At 35.4% G+C, this 15,860-nt stretch overlaps 1 protein-coding gene across 3 annotated transcripts in view; it reads right to left on the bottom strand.

Moving 5' to 3' along the window:
* The window catches only part of pnt (ETS transcription factor pointed), a 209,215-nt gene that overhangs the window by 79,718 nt on the left and 113,637 nt on the right, over positions 1–15,860 (bottom strand). The window contains exon 1 of one of the 3 annotated variants that reach the window (XM_070105525.1): positions 1,506–1,710. The exons of the other annotated variants lie outside the window; for them this stretch is intronic. The gene's annotated coding sequence lies outside the window, so the exon portion shown is untranslated. Of the gene's footprint in view, positions 1–1,505; positions 1,711–15,860 lie in introns of those variants that run through there. 3 annotated transcript variants of the gene reach the window in all.

Below are 15,860 nucleotides of genomic sequence, written 5' to 3'. Positions count from 1 at the left end.
TAGTGAGTCTCTGGAAAAATGTAAATATTCTATAACTTAAGCGCCTCTGATGAGCTAATAATTCTACGATAGTTGGAGAAATTTTACTTATTCACAGTAATGTGTGATATTAAAACATTCGAAGTCTATTTTTTTTTTTGAAAATTTTATTGGTTCTGAATGGCTCTTTAGTTAAAGAAAACTGGTAAAAATTTAATTTTTTTCACAGTGATGTGCAATAAAATATTTTCGAAGCTTACTTCTTTTGTTTTTGGAAATCTCTTCTTCTGATGATCTCTATTGTTTCAAGGTACTGTGCAATATTAAAGAATCCGAAGTTTACTACTATTTATTTCAAAGTGTTTCTAGAGTTGTTAGAATTTAACAGAAATGAGAAAAATTATAGACTTTGCATTTAATTTTTTGTTTTGTTTTTGTAAACAATACCTCTTCTGATGAACTTCATAGTTTTAAGGTGGTGCTATACTTCTAAGGTTACTGTATTATACAATACTATAGTATTCAAATTTTAATTTTTTGTGGAAAATAATACTGCTTCTAATGAGCCATATAGCACGACGGTAGCTGTAAAAATTAATTTTTTTTTACAGTATTGTGCACTAGCATTGAAAGTTTTTAATTTTTTTAGAAACAATACTGATTCTAATGAGCTCTATAGATCAAGGTAACTGAAAATTTGTATTTATTCACAGTGGTGTGCAATATAATAGCGTTTGATAGTTTTGAAAATATATTTTTGTATGCTACGTTGTATGTAAGCCTCTGTATGTTGCCCTATTTGTCATATGACGCAACTTTGAAGAGGTCTTTGAAGATACCGCCAGCAGGTACTGGTACTACTCATATGTACATATATACCTATATGTATGTATGTCATCTCTCTAAAGCTCAGTAAACAAAAATTAAAAAAAAAACATGTTAATATACATATTCTCGTCTTTTTCTTATGCATCGCGCTAAATGGATGTCATTAAAATATCATTTCATTAAGATACCCGATTGCTTTATGGAGGTATGTCGGCACGTACCGACATGAGAGCCAATCGATTTCGCCTTATCAATTCACTATCAAAACACAGTTATTTATTTTTTTATTTATTGCTCTAGTTTTTTGTTTTATTTTTGTTTTTGATTTATTTTGTTTTAATTTTGGTTCTTGTATATCGGTATACGAGTAGCTTCATTTACTATTGCCGAAATAATACACTTCAAGCCACTTTTAGCACAAATAAACACCGCCAAACACGTAAATACACCCACACACACACCTACATAGATACAAACATTCATACACGCGCCACAGACATTGGCTGATTATAAATTTCAATAAACACTTTTGGTTTACTTTGAGCGGCAAAATTTCGCAGCGCCAGCTATCTAATAAAACAAATATTTTTCCAACAATTTTTACACTTATCACAACAACAACTACACGAATAACAAAAATTGGCATTAAAAATAGCTTGCGAATTTTTTTATGGTTTTTCTTTCGTTTTCGCACTCACACACTGTTGTTGTTGTTGTTAATAATGATTTCCAATTGTAGCAGTTATCAGGTGGCATAAACACACATACTTTGACTTTAAATTAAATAAACACAATTTATAATATTTATTTGCGCGAATTCCACTTCAAACTGTCACTTTTTACACGAAAATTTACGACAATCCATATTAAAAAAGCATAATAACGTATAACAAAAACGTTCTGTGTCTATTGGATTCGTAGAGTCAAACTGAAGCGAAACGGATTGCGAACGCTGACAAGCGAGATATTCAACACGGCAATATCCTAAGCGACACGCACACAAACGCAGCAAATGAAAAGAATGAACCACTCAGTGAGAGCGAATGTGTGAGAGAGAGCGAAAGAAAGACCACATTCACTATTGAGCGCAAACTGCCGATCGCAGCAATATGTGGGTGCTCCAATATGTGTGTGTGTCGGGGCACTGGTGCGGCTAACAGTTCAGCGTCGACTTTAGATAAATAAAAAAGCGTAAAATACGAATTTGTAGATAAATCGTACGCACAGCCCGAAGAATTCATTCACAAAAATCTTGCACAAAGCCGCACCGGGCGATCGGCGCACTCTCTCTCTGTGTGCCTTCGTGTGTGTGTGTTTGAGCGCGCTGCGGCGATTGAGTTGAAGAGCTCACATGTGAGTCGATCGGGCGCTTGCTCTCGCTCTCGCTCTCTTCAACTCTCGCTGTTGGTCCGTATCAGCTGAATTTCAACTCGCTGCTGGTGTGTTGGTGCATAGGCCGTTGGTGAAACGGAAACGGCCATCATCGTATCTCGGCATCAACATGTTTTGTTTATTTTGTATTTTCATATGCGAAATTGTGCGTGCGTGTGTGTGTTTTATAAAAAGCAAAGCGTATAAAAACCAACAAAAAAAACAAGTAAAGTTGAGGCGCACACAACAACAGCAACACTGTAGCGCAGTTATTTGTGTGACTGTAGTGAGGGAAGTTGTTGTTTTTTTTAATACAAAAATATGCTAAAACAGAATAAAGAACCTAAGGAACGTGGTTTTGGAAAATCTACACAAGTAACTAAGTGCAATATCCATAAATACCGATTTGAAAGTTTTAGAAATTGTTTCGATTTAGTTAAATTAATCTCATTTTGAAACTGGGGCTAACCCTTGAACTCTAAAACCAGTGTAAAAAAAATTCGGGAAAGTCCAATTTCATGTTCAGGTAAAAGGCTTAAGTCAGCTTCGGTTTTCCAAAAAATCGATTTTTTGGCTTAAAGTATATATATTACGACGGTAGTGCGTGCTTGTAAGAGAGAAAATCGATTCCCAAAATAAATTGAAAAAAATTGAGGGCTCTAGAGATTCGGAGATTGTAGCGAATTGCTTGCCAAACAAAAAAGTTTTTCCCTCAATGACTTGATTTTGATCGGTCAGTTTATATGGCAGCTATATGCTATAGTCCTCCGATATCGGTGGTTCCAACATATGAGTAACTGATTGGGGAGATATGGATGTGTGCAAAACTTCAGATCGATATCTAATGCGCATAAATACAGACAGACAGACGGACATGTCTCAGCTCGCCCGCTGATCATTATATGATTATAGGTATGATCATAGATATACATTTTTTATATCGATTTCCGACGTTTCTGAGTGTTGCAAACGTCATGGCACTCTGTTCAAAGTAAAAAAAAAGATATTGAGATTGCTACACTATTACTGAAGAGAGCAGAGAAGATTATCTTCGACGTCAAGGTGGATTTTTTAAGCCAGAAGGATCTGTAATCAGTAACTTTATTTATATTTTCAATATTTCGGACACCTAGGCTGATTCAACAGAATTGTCGAGTTATCGTCGCGCGTGCCAACTTCAGTGCTATGACCAGTATTTTTATTAAGATTAAGATAAAGGTTAATAGTATTTTCGCATCGAATGCAAAAATATTAATAAGGCAATAAGTGCTCTGTCACCAGGAGGAGGTATTTGCCAGTCTATAGCACTCTTACATATAACTAGTACATACAATAATAATCTCAAGCTATTCGAAATTTCAGTTGAGAGAGAAATCTTGAGTTTCAAAGCTTCGTTAATTCATTTGAAGCAATAAGTACTTTCACACAGTGAGAAACTGAGAACGACGAAAGGGTGTGTTAAGTGAATTTCTGAATTTTTAGCAACATCATAAATAACGATAATTAAAATTTGAGTAAATTATATTTGATTTAGGGCACATGAGTCGATGGCGTGTTATCGGGAATTTTTTCAAACAAAAGAATTTTCTTTATAAACATATGTATGTATGCGCATATGTATGTATGTTTGCAACTGCGGGAGTTATTGTTTGTGTCTCAACATTCAGCTGCCAATTGATAAGGCAGGGGTTTAGCAAACAACCGATAAAAAACCAAAACAACCTAGTCCACAACTAGTAACAAAGTAGACACATATACTATAGTTATACTCCACAATGCGATTTCAGCGATTAATTAGGCTGAGAAGCGGACAGACGCATGGATGAATGGATAGTTGGACCGTTGGATGAGCGAGGCGGCAGCCTGCCTGCAAGCCAACCAGATAAACACTTTTGACAGACAGGCACGGCAGGCACTTGTGCTCAGATTACTTGTATCGCCTGGTCGCTAGAATTACATGCCGACACACACACACATATATATAGATATATTTATATATATGTTGCTATATGCCTGTATGGCACTCGCATTCGATCGGTTGACGTGTACGCTCACTTGTTTCTTCCCCTTACAATGCGAGTATTTTCATTGTTGAGCTGCCTACATACAACCATGCATACATACGAATATATACACTTGGTTAGTGCCGTTTCACATTGGGATGCAAAAGAGTCTGATGTTTTTCAAATTTTCTTTTGGTGTCGCTCTGGGCATTCACACGGTCAAAAAGAGTCCAGCAACTCGAGTCTAGTTTTTCTGCATTCCTTTTCACAAAATGTTCGTAAATATTTGTGCGGTTCGACTGCGCAACACCGCGCAACACTGCGTGCTGCGTATTTCATTTGTATGTTGAGATGATGGTCACACATTTTGCTTGCAATGAATTACCATGAATATGGTAGAACAATATGCATAATACAAGTACCTACCCGCTAAATAGTTTCAAAAAAATACTAAAGACGGGAATTCCCTAACCCACAAGAATGTATTGAATATCCGCTACTAATATTTTCAAGGCCAAATTTATAATAGGAATTTCCTAATCTTTAAGTATTAAAAATTCATAATTTCTTTACTCCATAATCTACATCTTAATTTTCTCCTTATTTACAATTTTTCATAATATTTCTATTATTCTATGCATACGCATTTGCATATTACATACAAAAATAGATAACAGAACTCAAATTTGCGATCGAATTCATTTGAAACCGAGCGCTCTTGCAACCATTCAAAGGATTTGAAAGTGAAAAGGAATGCTGAAAAGGGTAGCAGCGAGCTGTTACGAACAAGAACACAAAGCGTGCCACCCGAACACGAGTGGCACGGTCCCTTCGTCTTTCCTCGTCGTCCCCTCACCCACAATAAACTGGTATGAGACTCTTTTGCGTCCCAATGTGAAACGGCACTTACAGTGCAATGTGAATTTATGAATGAATTTCTCGTATTGCCTCACACGCTCTTCGCGAACGCAAGCAAGTCCGGCCAGCAGGCAGGCAGGCGAACACGATCGGCAGCTGAGTATATTGCTTACATATTTCTTGCGTCTTTTTTCTTTTTTTTTTTTTGTTTTACTTTCATACAAAATATGGAATTTGTTGTTGTTGCATGCCTGCGGCCCATAAGGCTACACGCATATATTATATCTTACGCATACTTGTTGTTGGGTTTCACTGATTTTTTTCTTGTTTCTGTTGTTGCTTTTATCGGAGACGCATTACTGCTGTCACTGATGTTGTTGTTGCATGCGCTTCCGCTGCTTCCGTTCGAGCGACAGCACATACATAACTCTGTGTGGGTATGTATGTGTATCTTCAGCTAGCTAGCATGCGTCTGTTGGACGATCGAACACCTTCGTTCTCAGGCGACGATCAATCGAAGGCGGCGATCACTGCTTGCGACTGATATGCTTGTTTTTGTTGTATGTACCCAGAGCGCGTCGCATGTGATCTACACATACGCCTATATATATACATATATATTACGATATACGTGTGGATATGCATACATACAAAGAGAGATATGCGCTGGCAATTGGCCAGCAGCGCTAGAGCGGCTGAAACATGATCGGCCGTAAAAAGGTATAGTGGTAGGGGAGAGGGGCGCAGCGGCAAACAGCAGCGGTAGCAGTGATAAAGATAAAGAATATTCGAAGCAAATTACGAGCACAGGTAGAAAAGAAATTTTTATGAATGAATAAAATCGTTGAATGAATTGGATTTACGTGTGAGCCGAGCGGCTCGTTTCATGGAGTGCACCTCCCCCTCCCAAAGGGGAGCGCGCGGGTATTGCGCGGTGAAACGACGTCGCCGATGATGACACGCAAGCATAAATAAGTGGTTATGAGAGAGCGTGTGGTGCGCTTGGCTAGTACACGGTCGACTAGCAGAAAAAAGGCAGGCAACTGCTTGAGCTGGTCGAGCGGGTCCGCTGAGCCAAGAAACTCAATAGCGCACATACTCATATACAAAGATACTTGTACATACATATGTACATATAAACTACTTGTGATACGAATGAATCTAAGCTCATGAGTACTTCACTTGTACGTTTGTAGCTGTGTGTTATTTGTTGGTATGTGTGTAAGTGTGGCAACGCCGAAGATCGCCTGTCATTATCACAAACCGCATAATTGGCGCAGGGAAGGGCCAATAAGTGATGCACGCGCACTTGCATGTTTACAAATATGCTGAACACGCATACATACACTTGTGTTCAGATAATTAAGCAAAATTACGTTTCAGAATATAAAGTCATCGAAGTAGCTTTACATTTGTATAACGGTATGGAAATAGGTTCAGTTATCTGTTTTGAAATTGTTAAGAACATATTCAGAGAAATAACTAATGTGGTCAACGAAAAAATTTAAATTGTTTCGCAGTTGATCTAGCCGCGTGTGCTCACATAATTATGCCAGTGTAACAAAAGTCGCTATTGAAAAGAAAAGAAAGTAAAAAGTATATTGTCTTCACTAATTTAAATACGTTTTTTTTTTAACTTTCAAAAGAATAGATAAAACTAAGAGTTCAGCTCCATCTGAAAGAAAAATCATATGGAAATGTTTCCAAAATTATAACATTATTGCGAAAGTAATAGATAGCCCGGCGTAAGTTGCAGGAAAACTCACTAAATAGGCGAGTTGCGCCATCTGGAATCTAGTGGTGACGAATCCAAATTTAATATCTTTAGGAACGATGGTGGACCCTATGTCAGGCGGCCACAACTACAAGAATTACACCCATGATATACACAATAAAAGTGTGAAAGTTCAGTGGATCATCTGTCATGATATGGTAATGATTCACTCCCTTCGGGGTAAGACCACTTGTACATTGAATTAAAATAACTGGCATTATGTACAGAGACATTTTAACAGAACATTTAAGTGGAGATCACGCCGATGCGCGCACTAGCTTGGATTTTTCAGCAGGATAACGACTCAAAACACTGCTTCAAGATCGTTAAGGATGGGTTTGCAATGAACTACATTAACCCTTTGAGTGCCGGAGGCCGATATATCGGCTCTTGTTGCACTGGCGAGCAGTGCCAGAGCCGATATATCGGTTCGCACCTTATAGCGGTTTACTACTCGCATCGCGGGAGAACTCTATCTCAAAATAAATTTGTAATGCGTTATAAATGATCTAATTGCATCACAAGATAATTTAAAAAAAAATTTTTTTGTTTGAATTCTTTGTTGACCACGTTTTTTCTATATCTTTGAGGTCCGAAACCTAACATAAACACCGTACCTTCAAGTTATGTTTTGTTTTTGTTATGTAATATTGTTTTTCTTGTTACAAAATATATATTGGAAATATAAAGTATATACTTTATAATAATTGACCCATATACAATGATAATGAAAAGATGACTGTTTGTATGTGCAAATACATTTTCTACAAGAGATCTCAAATTAATTTCATTTACAAACGTTTATACCTTGGTTTTTTCTATAATTTTCAAATGAATTGGAAAAAACTAGTGTCATTGTTTAGTTCTGTGTTTCATCCACAATACGCAGCTTTTTGAATCATGTAAATATTGTTTCTCTTTGGTTTTTGCAAGCATTTTTCCGAACCCTTGTAAAACTGTGAAATTCAGCCGGATTTTTCCCCAATGCACCTTTATTTCACCCGGCACTAAAAGGGTTAAGTGCCTCGATTGGCCTGCCTAAAGCTCAGATTTAAATCCCATAGAGATTCTATAAAGAAATATTACGAGGGAAGTTGTGGCGAGAACACCGTCGATTAAGGCTAGATTTTGGCAAATTCTAAAGAACGAATGGAGCAAAATTACCCCGGACCATTGTAACAAACTGGTTCGTTGAAAAAGCAAACGCTGCAGGGAAGTGATTTTGCAATACAGGTCCCCAACAAAATGATGAAATAAATAAAGCTATTTTTTTTTAAACAAAACATTGAATTATTTTATCTGACATTTTTTTGTTTAAGGTGGCTTAATAACATGTTATCAGCACGAAATATACATATGTACATACCAATGACGAAGAAAGTAGATTTTTGTTTTTATATTAAAATTCAGCTTAAAGGACTATGAACACATTAAATTTAATGTCCATTCACTTAATTTTGTATAACTTTTTTTCGAATTATCAATTAAATGCAAGTTTTATGAATTTGTACACCATAACGTTCATTTGGCTTAATTGTGTGAGCACAAGTGTACATACATACATACATATCATACATCTATAATAAGGGCTAGGAATTAAAACTTTACACGGAACTGTGTATATTAAGTCAAAAGGTCGGCGCGACTAGCTGTGTCGATTTAAAAGTGTTCTAATATACGTGAACTCGTCCCTCAGTTTATGAGATAGCGACCTGAACACGTACTTTTCTCTTCAACAAACTGTTGATTTATCGGAAGCACGGTCCAATATAGCATATAGCTGCCATAGCTGACCGATTCAAATCAAGATAAAATTTGTTATACCCTTTTATGCAATAAGAAATGCATCTGTGGAGGGTATTATAGCTGCGGTGAAACCGAAGTTAAATTTTTTCTGGTTTTTTCTTGAAGAAATCACGCTAGTTGTATCACTGCATGCCAGCTCAATTGCTTCTTTTACAGTACAGCAACTTTTACATATCATGCAACACCAACAACTAAAATAAAAATTACAAAAACAACAAGAAATGTACTTAAGCGACTAACAAAGCGTCAAAGACTAAACAGCTAAGTGACTTACATGCAATTGTTGTTGTTTTTCCTTCATACTACATATGTTCAAACATATGTTTATGCAGCAAATTACGTACACACATGCAAATGTAGACACAACCAGAAATCTCCTAACTTTCCATTCAGTCAAGATATTTTCCTTTTTTCTGAACCATTATTACTAGCAATTTTCATTTTCATTCATAAATGTATTTATATTGCGGCGTTGTCTTGTTTGTTTGTTGTTCTTTTTTGTCGTCTTTTTTGTTTTTTGTAAAAAAAAAATGTTGTAAAAGTGTACAAAACGTTGCTGCGTGAGTAAAATGCATTATGAATGGCAGTGTCGTTTTGTTTGGCTAATAGAGTCAAAGCTACACGCACACAAACACACACATACACCAACATACATACATACTCAAAATTACTCTAATAGCCAAGCATTTGCCGTCCAGTTGCAGTGCTAACTGATTTATGTACACTTTTAGTCTAAAAACAAGTGGCAATCCCGGGGTATTCTTCTGGCGATGATGACTAAGCTGCCTCAGCCGCGTGGCATTTGCTTGCAACAGATGATGCACACACACATACTTATAAATAAATATACTTATAAATAAATATGTGTGTGTATATATAGAACATGGCATGCATTTCTCTTTCAGCACAAAAAACAATATTGCAATTTCAAGTCATTTTGCAAGCGAACTCTTTTGTCGAAGTGCAAGTGTGAACGCATATTTCCTTGAATAATTATTAGAACAACAACAGCAATAACAAGTTGTTTATATTCCCTTTTGATGAACAATATTACAGTTGCATTCATATCATAAAAGCGTTAATGCGAAATATGTGATTGTTGAATGATTGTATTGTCATAAAAGAAGAATACTTAGAAGAACCTGATATGTAAATACACACTTAAGATAAATATTTTTATATGAAAAGTTGTGTCCGTTGAATAACACAAATTATGATTGTCCAATGACAGTCGGGCCGGACCGTTTTGTCAACTCGGTAAAATTACCTTAAATTATTTTAATAATGTTCTCTGGCATAACAATAATAAAAATGTTATATCCTGAACATTTCATTATATCGTATTCATTTTGCCACGGAGGAAATGTTTAAGACCCTATACTCGTATAGTAAATATATAAATGATCAGCGTGATGAGCTAAGTCGATTTAGACATGTCTGCCTGTCTTTTTTTTTTAAGTAGGGGGAAGCATCGAAAGCCGAAGTGCGGAACTTTAATCCGCTAAACCTAACCTACTCCCAACGCATAACTCTCCCACGGAACCACCTGTATGTCTCCGTCCGTCTGTCTGTATATGGGCGAAATAGGCCCACAGTTTTTGAGATATTGGTCTGAAATTTTTCACACGTCCTTTTTTGCACTAAGAAGCTGCTCATTTATCGGAATCGCCGACATCGGGCAACTATAGTATATAGCTGCTACACAAACTGAACGATCGGAATCAAGTGTTTGTATGGAAAACTGTTTCATATGATCCTTGTCATGAAATTTGTCAGAGAATATTTTCCAAGACATTGCTACAACCTCCCTCAACAAATGTTGAGAGCGGACCACTAAAGCATATACAAATAGCTGCCATTTTAAACGACCAATCAAAATCAAGATAACGATCTTTTTATACCCTTTTATGCTATAACAAATGCCCCTGGGAAGGGTATTATAGCTTCGGGAAAGCTGAAGTTAACGAAATAGTTCTTCGCAATCGTCTTGTTATTATCAAAGTGCTAGAAGAGGATCTCAACAACTCTTATGGATCGACTCAACACATTTTGGTAAATGTTTTGGGTATATAGCTTGTGACTGCTAGACTTTTACCAAATTACTTAAACCTTTAGCAATAGCAATGCCTTGCAACGTAGCTAAAGACCCTAAAGTTTGTATTTTTCTCAGTTCGGGTCAGTTTTGATCAGATCGTATATCCTCTCGGAACCATACTGCTTACAACCTTTCTTATGACAACAGCTTAGTTTGTCTCTTGCAAGGTCTAAATATACAGACTGTTAAGCGGCTGAATATAAGCTGTGATGCTTGAGCTATAGCTCTCTCTCCTCGAAGTACATACATACATATGTAAATCCGCATTGTAATTTAGACGTTTTTTAAATAATAAATGAATAGCAAATCTGACGTAATATAAAGCTTCTTTAAGTTTAGAATAAAATAGGATATATTTTATGTCAATAACATTCCTCATTTGTTGAAAAAGCCAAATAAATTATCAAAGAAGAGTTGAGTGGTTGTAAAATGTTAACAAAAACTTTGAAATTCCTCATCCTGGATTAAATTCCTTTCACATCCAACACAAGGTTGTTCCTATAGTCTATGCTTACTAACGATAATTTCGCCTTATTACACTTGAGTATGAGGATTTATCGGTCAATGCGATAATTAGTACTAATCGATAGCACTACCGACTTGGTAATTTCTCACTACCCGACACTCATAGAGGAGTGTAAAATTAATGTTGATAATACCATATGCCGCATTGAGGATTGACGTAATCGAAATCCATCAAATCTACAACTGTATATCTTGTTAAGGTTTGCTATGAGGTCTTGAGGTCCACAAACTGGTAATGCCGATAAAATTTAGGTATAAATGGAATAGAGGACAGGAGCATCATAAGGTTACACCGATTCCAGAGAAATTTTCTATAAATGAGTTATGGATGCTTGATGAAGCTTTATAAAATAATGTAGAAAGCTCAGCGAACTAGTACTCATCATCTAACATCGCTAAGATAAGTAGAGAAGGCCGATGAAATGGTTGCTGGTAGAAAAATTAGAGGCTGTTTGGAATGCGACCTTCGCGTCCTTTGTAAAGTGAAATAATAGTTGATCGGCTTACTAAGCTCTGGTTTTCGATGTGTAGATATAGATTGGAACACTTTGCAGTAGAATGCAATCAAAAATAATATTTTTTAGCTGCAAATTTTAAAGGGTGTTCGGGCAAGCTTCGCATTGCATTTGTGGACAAACGAGATTTTTATACTTCAGAAGTCGGCTCCAAACTACTCTCAATTACATTCCACTAATGATAATAACAAATAAAGGATACATATTTTAAAGAAAAAGGTCTAGTGGCAATGTCTAAAATAAAAAATAAAAATAAAATAATAAGATAAAATTTTAAATGCTAAAAATCCACAGAAAAATTTCTTATATTTTTAGGCAGCTGAATTTTTGCTTTTTACAAAGTGTAATCCACACTTTATCAGGCGAGTAGTATGAACTGCTCATTTTTCATGCATTCCACCATATGAAGGCACCTTCAACTATCATTAAATTTGCCCCAAAGGTACAATAAAAATGATTTCGTTACACTTTCCTTTTTAAACTCATCAATTTCGTATCATTCAAAATGTCATACAACCTTTACAGAATGTATGTGTGCGTGTGTGTGTTTGGTAGTAAACAAATAAGAAATCAAATTCCCTTGAGGGAACACCCTCAGCGTTTCCTGTTTCCAAATTGATGATGACAACAGCAACAAGTACAAAGTAATGCACAGAAGTTGACAAATAGAAAGAAAATCACAGACACAAAAGGCTGCAAAGCACAATTAGAAATTACACAAACACACACACACATACATACTTAAATATTATGTAGACTTCTTACTTCTTACTAAACATATTTACGTAATGTGGCACAGTGTTGTTGCGTTATTAGTTGCGGAAAGGCAGAATGGGAAATTTAAAATTGAAAATTACCAACACTTGTCGTAGAGTGGAAGTGCGAGCACACACACATATATATGAGAATGTATGTCTGTATGTATGCACAAAGTTATTTATAACTACATTCGAAGGTATTTTGTTTGTGGCAACATTTGTGTATACTTATGTATGTATGTGAGCTTGCCAGATGAGCAATCAAATGTTGCTAAACAAACAATCACACATGCATACTTATATTTGTATATGTACCTATTCACATTTATTTGTAATTATGTGTATGTGTTTCCAGCTAATTTGGGGTGTAGCTTTGTGTTGCGGCGACACTTGCAGCATATATGGTATGTACAAGAATTAGAAACACCACAGAGATGAGTAAAACTGCACATGCACATATGCGCATGTGTGTGTGTGTAAAGCACGCACACCAAAATCAGTCGGTCAATATGTTTGTATGTTTGGCGTTGAAAAGCTTTGCTAAATGTTCGAAACGAGAGCAATTTGCAGCAGCATGTTATGCGCACACATTCTACACACACGTACTCATATATCAGTGTTTGTTTGTATATATAGTATATGTTATGTGTGACAGACATGACGTGTATATGCCGTGTAATGCCTGTGCCACAGCCTGTTGAATGCACATTGCGCTTACAACGACCGGAAGTTAATAACAAATAATATTATTGCCCTGTTATACATATGGATATTCATATATGTTATACAAATAGACATCTATTCATGTATGGAGTTGTAGGCTGTTGTTATTGTTATTAGCTTGTTATTGCCACTTGTATTATCAAACGAGGTTACAGCAATGTATGGCTTCCTTACGACTTTTGGCCACACTTTTGTAAAGTAAAGTGATGTATATAGTACTAAATATACTTGTATGTATGGAATTGATATGCAATATTTTTCCCATTCATAATTTTTAAGATTTGGTCAATTAAAAAGGGGTGGAATTTTGTTTTTTATATTTGGATCGAAATCGAAAGTTGAAGCCATATGGATCGAGGTTTCTTCATCTAACAAATTTAATAGAGATAGATATGTTGTTATATATGTATGCACATATATCAAAATAATTAATAATAACGAGCCCAATTGATAACCGAATGCCCATCGGATCAGTTCGTACAATAACTGTTGTAAAACTGGAACAATCGAAAAAATTTACAAAATATACTTTAACGCCGTGAAAAGGTTGGTATTGTGAACAGATCCAAATCGAACTACAATACTCAAATTTTGACAAGAGAAAAAGCTAAAATGCTGCTATTGCTAGTGGTTAAGAAATATAGCATTCGAAAGTTGTCCCGCTCTCCAATTAGTTCAATATAAATAACTTGTCGAAATTAGTTTAAATAATATTCTAACGACTCTTAAGTACAACAATAAAAAAAAGATATTCGGCTACTCCTCATATGGAGCTGTTCAAAATTAGACTATGGGTCTTTGTATAACTATTTAGTTTTTGGTGATATGTTATTTAATGCCACACAAATTGCTCTTTGATATCAGAAAACTGGGACATAACAGACCTTCCATAGTATAACTCGGAAATAGGCAAAATTCAGTGACAGACACACGTACTTCCCGTATAACGACCCTTTCAAACGCATCAGTTCGTTTAACTTTACTCATGCATCAACAAAGATGTCGGTACAAAACTTGATCACTGGGTAACACTGATATGTGACAACTTCTTACAAAAACCATTTTTAAGAAAGACTCTATATACCGAATAAAAAATTCATCCTGCTGATTGACTATTTACCAAATACATCATACAATATACGAGATATCTTAACAAAATTAGGCGGGGATGTTATTATTTTATACTATATAGTGTGATTGGGTACTTAAACTCGATATTAAGGCTCCTAACTTCGCATAGGTCACTTAGAAAGTTGTAATGAATTCCATGCTTTTACTCTGTATATTTTAGCCAGTATATGAGGTATCTTCATAAAATTATATGGGAATTTGGGACTTGCTTTTAAGCTAGTTGGTATTAAAAAGGGGTCCACCGGTCTAAAAATTTCTCTACCGATTATTTATTAACTTCCGGCTCAATAATATTTAGAGCAAATTTTAGAGGATAACTCAAAATATCTGCATTTGTATAAAGAATTTGCTTATAATTAGCAAATTCGGTTCATGTTGAGTTCGGACTTAGTCTTTTCTGATTTATTATTATTTTTCCACCTTTTATTAAAGCTGCAGATATGTTTTTATTAATTCCAATGTTATGCAAATCTATTTTATTCCTTAAATACCTATATTTAATATACATATATTATTTCAATGTATTTTTGTTCCAGTCATCACATTTCATAAACAGATTTCGCTTACAACTAACAGCTAATTTATTTTATTAAACGAGGAAATGAATAAAAAATTGGATCAGCTTTAGTTTCAAATGCTATGCGCTTGTTTCTCGGAACAACCTAACCAAATTCGATGTGATAAGAGAAAATAAAATAAAAGGCGGAAGCAAATAAGTAAATGTAAATGCAGCAGTCACCGCACCTTGCGTTGTGCAAGCGTGCCGCTTCTTCGAAATAAATTGTGGACTTGGAAAAAATATTTATTTTAGCTGTAATAGCAATATATATATATATATATATTTATATGTAAGTTTATAAGTATATAAATCAAATTGAAAATATTGTAAAGACCCATAAAGAAATAAGAGTGAGTAGATGGAGCCGAAAACAAAAACACATTAACTTTGACTGCACCGATACTACAATACCCTTCACAGGTGTATTTCTTTAAGTATAAAATATCTGAAAAAATATATTTAATTTAATTTTGATGGGCCAGTTTGTATGGCAGCTATATGCTTTACTTGTCCGATGTGAACAATTTGCGCAGAAATTATAACGTTGCTTTGGAAAATAGTATGTTTGGCATGGACGTGAAGATGTATTGTCAACTAAAAAAAATTTCCATACAAGGACTTGATTTGGATCAGTTAATTTGTATGACAACTATATGCTATAGTGATTCGATATCGGTGATGCCGACATATGAGCGGCCTCTTGGAGAGAAAAGGACGTGTGCAAAATTTAGATCGTTATCTCATAAACTGAGAGACTACAAGTAGTTCGCGTATTAATATATTATATAAAGTGACCAAAGGACACCGAAACGGACATGGCTAATCGATTTAGCTTGTCACGCTGATCATTTATATAAAATTTATATATTTTTATGGGACTCCGACGTTTCCCTCTGGGTGTTACAAACTTCGTGGCAAACTCTGTTCAGGGTATA

The sequence above is a fragment of the Bactrocera oleae genome, chromosome 2 (genome assembly GCF_042242935.1).
Source record: "Bactrocera oleae isolate idBacOlea1 chromosome 2, idBacOlea1, whole genome shotgun sequence".
Classification (NCBI taxonomy): Eukaryota; Metazoa; Arthropoda; class Insecta; order Diptera; family Tephritidae; genus Bactrocera; species Bactrocera oleae.
The sequence above is the reverse complement of the archived record's forward strand: the minus strand, read 5'-3'. Positions and strand labels throughout refer to the sequence as shown.